Source organism: Poecilia mexicana, unplaced genomic scaffold (genome assembly GCF_051168715.1).
Source record: "Poecilia mexicana isolate PSO_F unplaced genomic scaffold, ASM5116871v1 scaffold_21, whole genome shotgun sequence".
Lineage (NCBI taxonomy): Eukaryota > Metazoa > Chordata > Actinopteri > Cyprinodontiformes > Poeciliidae > Poecilia > Poecilia mexicana.
Genome location: NW_028263390.1, coordinates 9,608,975 through 9,616,389, shown reverse-complemented (window position 1 = coordinate 9,616,389; position 7,415 = coordinate 9,608,975).

Below are 7,415 nucleotides of genomic sequence, written 5' to 3'. Positions count from 1 at the left end.
AATATCACTAGGTAATTATGTGTTATTGGAAGACATTACCAGTATCTGCACACCAACTATGATGTTTTAGAGAAAAGCAAACATTAAAAAAAACCTAAATAAATAAACAAGCAATGCTTAGCCTGGTGGGGGCGCAAGTAAAGCCTTGTGGCCCGCCAGGCTTATAATACACTGGCAGAAACCCTGCAGTTTATATTGTAGCACAGTAAAATACAAAAAAGGATCAAAGCGTTTTGCAAGCAAGGCAATGCGTAAGGCAAGAAAAGACTTGAAGATAAGCTTCGCTTCAGGTCTTTAAGTCTATGTACTGTAGAGTCTGGACTTAAAATATTTAGAGTGAAGGCATTAGAGCTGACAATTAGACACGAGCAGAGAAGAGAAAAGCACATAAGAAAGATGAACCAAGCAAAGCTGTCAAAATGAAACACCGGTGGGCCCGTCAGTTTGAAAATCCTGCTGAGAAACGGTCTTCGTGCCGACTCAGCTTCATTCGCCGAGGTTTCAGGGGTAGAACAATTAAAGATAGAGGAAACCACACCAAGATCAGCACCTTCTGCAAACTGTGTGACGTGAGAAATACACAAAGGAGACTCTGGTGTTGATGTCACGCTGAAGATTTTCTCTGCTTGACATTGTTCAAGCCAGCAGATGCAGCCCTGCGAGAGTTTAGTGTATCCAGTCTGTCAGGGCTGTGTTTGGTTTTCGGTTTACAGAGTGCACACACGTCAGTCTGCTTGACCGTCACCGGTGCAGACGAGGAGTCTGGGAATACTCCCAAACAGATATGCACAAAATGGCATGATGGGCAAAAACAAGAACATTTAGCCCTAATGAAGAAAAATGCGCAGTATGTGGAGATGACAGAGGAAAGAAAGTTGGTTGTTGAATCGAATATCTCTCTGCTGTGATTGCATTGTATCGGTATGAAGCTGATTTATAGCGCAGCTAGTGGAAATATTTCGGACATATTTTCTCGCAAAGACCCAAGAGATGGGATCTGTTATAAATTGGCTCTTTTAAAAACAAACTGAATTTAAATGATTGAATTAAGATGACGTATAAAGAGGATTTGGGGGGCGGAGGATAAAAACATATTACTGATTTAAGTATTTATGTACAGAAGAAGATAAACAAAAGAAAAACAATATTACATAAGGGGATAGCCTTAAGGAGGAAAGAAGGGAACACTCGTAAAATTATGCATGAGACATCTGAAGGGCAGACTAATGTCTCTCTTTACAGTTTTCCTTTTTTTTTCCAATGCAAATTACAGCTCAGCATTTGCTACAAATGACAACAAAATGGGCTGAGCTCAGTCAGAAATATTTTTTTAATCTACCTTTGGGAAACTGGATGAATGAGGATTACAATGGAATGAGTATTTGGGGAAAATAATAAGGAAATACATAGGACGTATTATTAAAATGTGACTAAAAACAGAAACCACAGAAATCACTTATTTTCCAAGCTTACTTTCTACTGGAATACTGTGCTGTAGGCCATGGCTGTGAATCATTTGCTTGGCCCAAAGATATGTTGGTCCTGATATATTATTAGTAATGGTATTAATTACATAACACGACAATTACGTCGACTGCTATTTGAAAAGAAAAGACCTTTTGGGGGACATTTTCTCTGTTGGCATCCTTGATTAATTAATTGTATTGCAGTTGCATAGCATCGCACTGACATTTAAAAAAAAAAAAAACTTTTAATTTGAGTGCCAAAAGCATTCGCAGACCAATCATTTTTCCTTTAATGATTGGTTTGTGTTTTTATTGTTTTTAAATTAGAAAATGCAGACGTTTATATTAAGCACTCCGGAAGACCGTTTAAGCAGCATGACAAATAGAGCAACAATAGAATCCAAATGGTAACAGTTCTCATTTTTCTGAAAACAAATTGTACAGCCGCATATTTTCACTGAGGAAAAATATTTTATGAAGCTGGAATTAGAATACAAATGCACATTCACAGCATGGTTTGGAGGATCCTTCTCCATCTCGCTGGGAAGTCGATTTGCATATCTTGTGTGTCCGTCAGTCTTCTGCGATTCTAGCAGTTCAGAGATTGGACAAGTTTGATCCCCTTCATATTATTCACCTCAGAATTCAACACACTTAAACCGCTGCTCTTTGATGAAAAGCCACTCGAAATGCCGGAGAACTAGATGAGTTTAACTCTAGCTACAATACGTCTGTTCCCAGTTTATGAATCTTTAAGAGAGGCGACTGTAAATAAGAGAAACCCAAAGCTCCTAGTTGCTCAACTTCATGTGGTTTCTGGCAACAGATGCATGTGGAAGTTGTTGGCAGACGTTTTGGGTCATACAGACCTACAGAAACGAGGAATGCAGCTGGTGCTTTTTGCCAACACGTGTTTATACAGTACGAGAGCGGCAGTCACAGTGCAGATCTTCAGAAGAGACTTCCTGTCACACAACTCACATTCCCAGAGGTTAAGACGTTATATCAGCCGTCACTATTTGTTGCCTGAACTGAAATGTGTGTGTGTGTGTGCGTGTGTGTGTGTGTGTGTGGAACCTGCAGGCATTTCTCCTCATCTCTCTCTTCTTCTTCTTTTTCTTCTTCATCACTCTGGCTGGATGTTTCTGTCCTGATTTCAACAGCCTGAGCGTCTGTGCAGTCTTCCCGGGGGAGAATCTACGTAGATTCTTACATAAGTGAGCGGCTGTGAATTTGTCTGTGAGGTGTTTTCAAAACTTGAGCGTAAAACATATGGAAAACCATTTTGGTCACTAATCGCACGTTGTCCTACGCCACCTGGCGTCTGACAAACCGCATTAAAAGCCTTATATGGTTCACTTAGAAGTTAGTTAATACGTGACAACAGATGTTTTCAAAAATGCTATTTGGACTCAATTAAACACCTGGTGTAACAAGCGCCTGGTGATGTATAATTAGTCATTTCATCCTCTAACTATGACAGCCAGTAGGTGTGAACAGCTCTCATCCAAAAAGTAAAAAGTGAAGTTAAATGTTCCAGACCAGAGGAAAACCATATGTCCATTACATACATACATTGTATGTCAATGTGTGTAATTGACATACATTTATGAGGTCAATTTTAGTTAGAGATGTATTAGGAATTCACTTCCTCACAAGCGTACGTACAGTCAAAACACGGAGAATTTGAGTGAGAGCACACGGGTATCATGTATGCCTCGGGTGGATACAAAAGAGCCCTTGAGAGTATTAAATTACTGTTAATTTGTTGCTCCCCAATGTTAAAAAAAAAGGACTTTTGGGGAAAATAGACGTGCATGAAAAATGTAATAGTTCTACATTTAACTGTAAGTTTTAATACTGCACAGAGATCTGGAGTCTGATAGATAAAGGTCATTTTTAGACAATCAAATTGCAAAGCATGACGTGAGTGTAAGCCAGATGCACGTGGCTATGCAAAGCAAAGACAGAGAGTTGCCAACAAGGAATGTTATTTGTTACCAGATTAGAGAGTAACAATGAGTTCCTGTGTTAGTTTATAGACAAAAACATCATTTTCTGAATCAAGGGCCAAACATAAAATATGACAAAACTGTAATAAATATTAAGGCGAGAATTTTAACACGTTCATTTTAACTAATTAATTATACAGATTTTAACATGTTAAAAACATTTCCAATAAATCCAGTTTAATTTTGGTCCAACATCAGTGTCCGACCTTACAAATGTACTCCTGAAAAAAAAAAAACATCAAGCAGTTTAACTCTCAAATTGCAGGTTGATACATTAAAACCCCACGAATTAGGTATGGGACAAGTAAAATATGTTTGGGAACGTTGTAGACATACAGAAACATGAGCAGCATGTTACCCTGAATGAGTGCGAAACCTCAGGGGAATCAGAGGGCAGACGCTACATATGGGCAATTAAAGCTGTGGAAATTTTTGGAGTCTGAAGACTGGGCGAAGCAGAGCCGGAGGGGGGGGGGGGGAACCGTGGGGGAGCGAGGGAGGATGAAGAGCTGATAAGGTAGAATGGCAGAGGGGTGTGGGGGTGGACGGGGTCTGACATGACCTGGGGCACACGTGTTCCCTTTCAAACCATGTCACACTCATTCCTTCTCAAATGCATAGATATGTCTATGCATGAATGCATTCATTCTTTTTACGCCACACACTGGGAATGAAAGGGAAGAAGAAGTGAAGATGGAGGAAGAAAAGAAGATATGGAGGAGCTGAAGACGAGGGGGGTTGGGACCTAGATTGAGATGATTTTGCTGCAACATCCATCCATCCATTTTCTTCCACTTCATCCAGAACATATGATGAACCAAACATATATGTTGCTGCAACACATATATATATATATATATATATATATATATATATATATATATATATATATATATATATATATTAAAATGCTCCCACAGAAATGAATAAAATTGTATAAGATGATAAGGTGATGAAAATCGAGCTGTTTCTATGTGCAGAACAGGAAAAAAAATAAATCTATCCGTACCACCAAAAACTCTTCCTGTGAGCGTTCAGGATAAACAAAAGCCAGGGTTCAATCCTGTACTCTGGGTGCGTTATGAATGTATGCAATACGGCCTAAATGCAGCCAGACACACACACACACACACACACACACACACACACACACACACACACACACCCACACCCACACACACACACACACACACCACTTCCATCACTCACTCCCCCTTCTACAAACTGTGAGGGGGAGGGGCGACACATGTAAACAACAAATACAACCCCAATACGTGAACCCTTCGCTCCACTCGCATCAAGCTGTTTTAAATCTCAGCCCACATCTTCCCAATCCTCACGGAAACCCCAGCAAGCCCCCCTTCCTACCTGAGCTCTTTGTTACGTTATAAATCCAAACCTGACCGCGGGATGTCGGCAGGGTATGCAATATGCATATCTCTGCATATAAATTACGGTGCTTATTTAAATACTTCTCATGTCAGCTCCTCATTAAACCCCAACCCTGCACTGCCTCTCCAGGTTTCCATCACAAAGGCGTCTTTGTACCTGCTTTTTATTTTTTTTTTAAATACCCCACAAGACAATGTGTATGGCTAACCACGACTGAGAAGGCCGGACAGACATAGTGACTGTCAGGCTCTGATAGTTTTAATGAATCTATCAGAGATTAGCACGGCAGATTATTATTTTAAAGCCTGGTTGTCTGCTTAAAACCAAAGTTGAGCAGATCACTCCTCATATATTTTGCAAAAATACATCACGCATGGTTTGCAATGCATAGTGTTTCCCCCGTCTCAACCCCCCCCCCCCTTTTTTTTTTCCCCCAGAAATCACATGTGGGTCCAATTCACGTGAAAAGCAGATGGATCTCCCTCTCTCAGACCCCCTTATGACTCTCCTTTTCTTACCCAATACCTTTCTCCTGACAGATGGACTCAGGAAAAAATACTGGGACACTCTTAATCTGCTGCTCTACATACACAAAAGCTATAAACTGTCAACATCCTAATCTGCTTTGATGGAATACAAGCATTGTCTTTTACTCTGGCAAGTGAGGGGATTACAATATTTTGTGTTATAGAAAAAAATAAATGAACAAAAACACAGAGCGTGTGCATCAAGAGAAGGGATCCGTTATTGAATGGTGTTGCAACACAGAACGGAATTCAAAATGTAGTGACTTAATTTCAGCTGCAGGACAAATTGATAAGCCTAACTAGAACTTTTTATGGACACTGCAGAGAGTCATTACTGAAGGAACTTGCACCCTTCTGGCTATTGATGATTATACTGTAAACTACTCAAAACTCTCTTACAAAAGGACTTTCTGTGGAAACTATTTGGCAAAGTTGCCATAAACTGACCACAAACACCCCAACAACTTTTGGTATATAAGAGTTTTAATCCACTACTTTTCTAACTTCCTGGACAGCTAGCTGTGCGGCAGCAGTAAAATTAGTGTAGAACTGGAATAACAAGAAATGTAATTTTATTTTTGTCATTAAGTATACAGATAAGGCTAAAGTTATCACACCTATGACAGGATTTATTTTGAAGTAGTTTTTAATTCAACCTAGAAGTTTGCTTCTGTCAGGAAATCACACAAACGATAAGAAGCTAATATATAGGAGTGTAGATTTGGAAAAAACAACAACAAAAAATAAGCATCTTTATTGGCATTAAAACAATTAATGTAATTAACTGTTGGCACGGTTTTCTGCATCTGTGGTGATGCGCCCCAACATCTTTGAGTCTGGAAGACCTCTGTGCCATTGCCCTAATCTTTAGCTCCCTCCGCTGATTCTCAATCAACACTATTCGGGAATCTTCTCGACCAAAGGTGTCCATCAGGAGAAGGGTCCCAATAAATTTCCAAGGCAATAAATGTACCAGGAAGCGCAGTGAAGACATGTCATGGTCAAGGGGAGAACAGATGCTGTAACAGTGGCATTACCAAGAACTGGAAATCACTCCAGAAAAGGCAATTCTAATTTATAAATGTCTAATTATAATTCCATGTAGTATGTTGAACGTAAAAACAACTCTGCACACCACTAAAAGAACACCATACCAATACTGAAGAAGTGTGGAGGTGGTGGCGGCATCATGCTTGAACATTTGTCACAACGGAAATGATAAGCAGTTCCAAAGGCCAGCCAGAGTTGGCACTAAACATTTAAGCTTCTGCCTTGAAAATGAAGGAACCTCATCCTTCAGCCAGAAAGTAACTCAACGCATCCAAATCAGAAAAAGAATGGCTTCCTTAGAAGAGGAGTAAAGTGCGGACTGTGCACAGAAAATACTCTCAAAATGCTACAGTTTTAGTTTATCTTATTTATATCTGGTTTTCCCCCACATCACAAGCAGGTGTGCGCAGACTTATTTTCCCTTTAAGGATGAGCTGAAGTTTGCACCAGTGCAAGTTTTGCATTACTTGCATGACAGTTCCTATGCAAATGTAACTCGTGTCGTTTCTCCAATGCAAAGTTGTGCCCGTGCCGCCTTCATAAAGTGAGGAACTTCCTACCAAGTGCACGATTCCGATCGCATGTTTTTGCATATTGTGCATGCATTTTATTCCACCGGGGCTGCACAGCCATGCAAGAGGGCAGGAGACCTGAAAACATCTGAAGCCGTTCAAGTGCGCGAGAAGCCTGATCTGTATTTATGAGCTGCACAATATGAAGAAATCATCGCTATCCCCCCTTTAGTCTGTGACAATGATAATGTGGTCCTGAAACATATAAATAAATACTACTTACGATTTTAATGGATTATGAATGACAGTCGCCATCTTTCGCTCTGCAAGGCTGTAATGTAATATTCCAAATCTCTGTGCAGTTTCGGACCGTCATGAAGAAAAAAAAAAAAAAAGTAGAAAAAATATACAACAGCCAATGCTGTCCTGTCTACTGTGCTCCGTGCCAATACAACC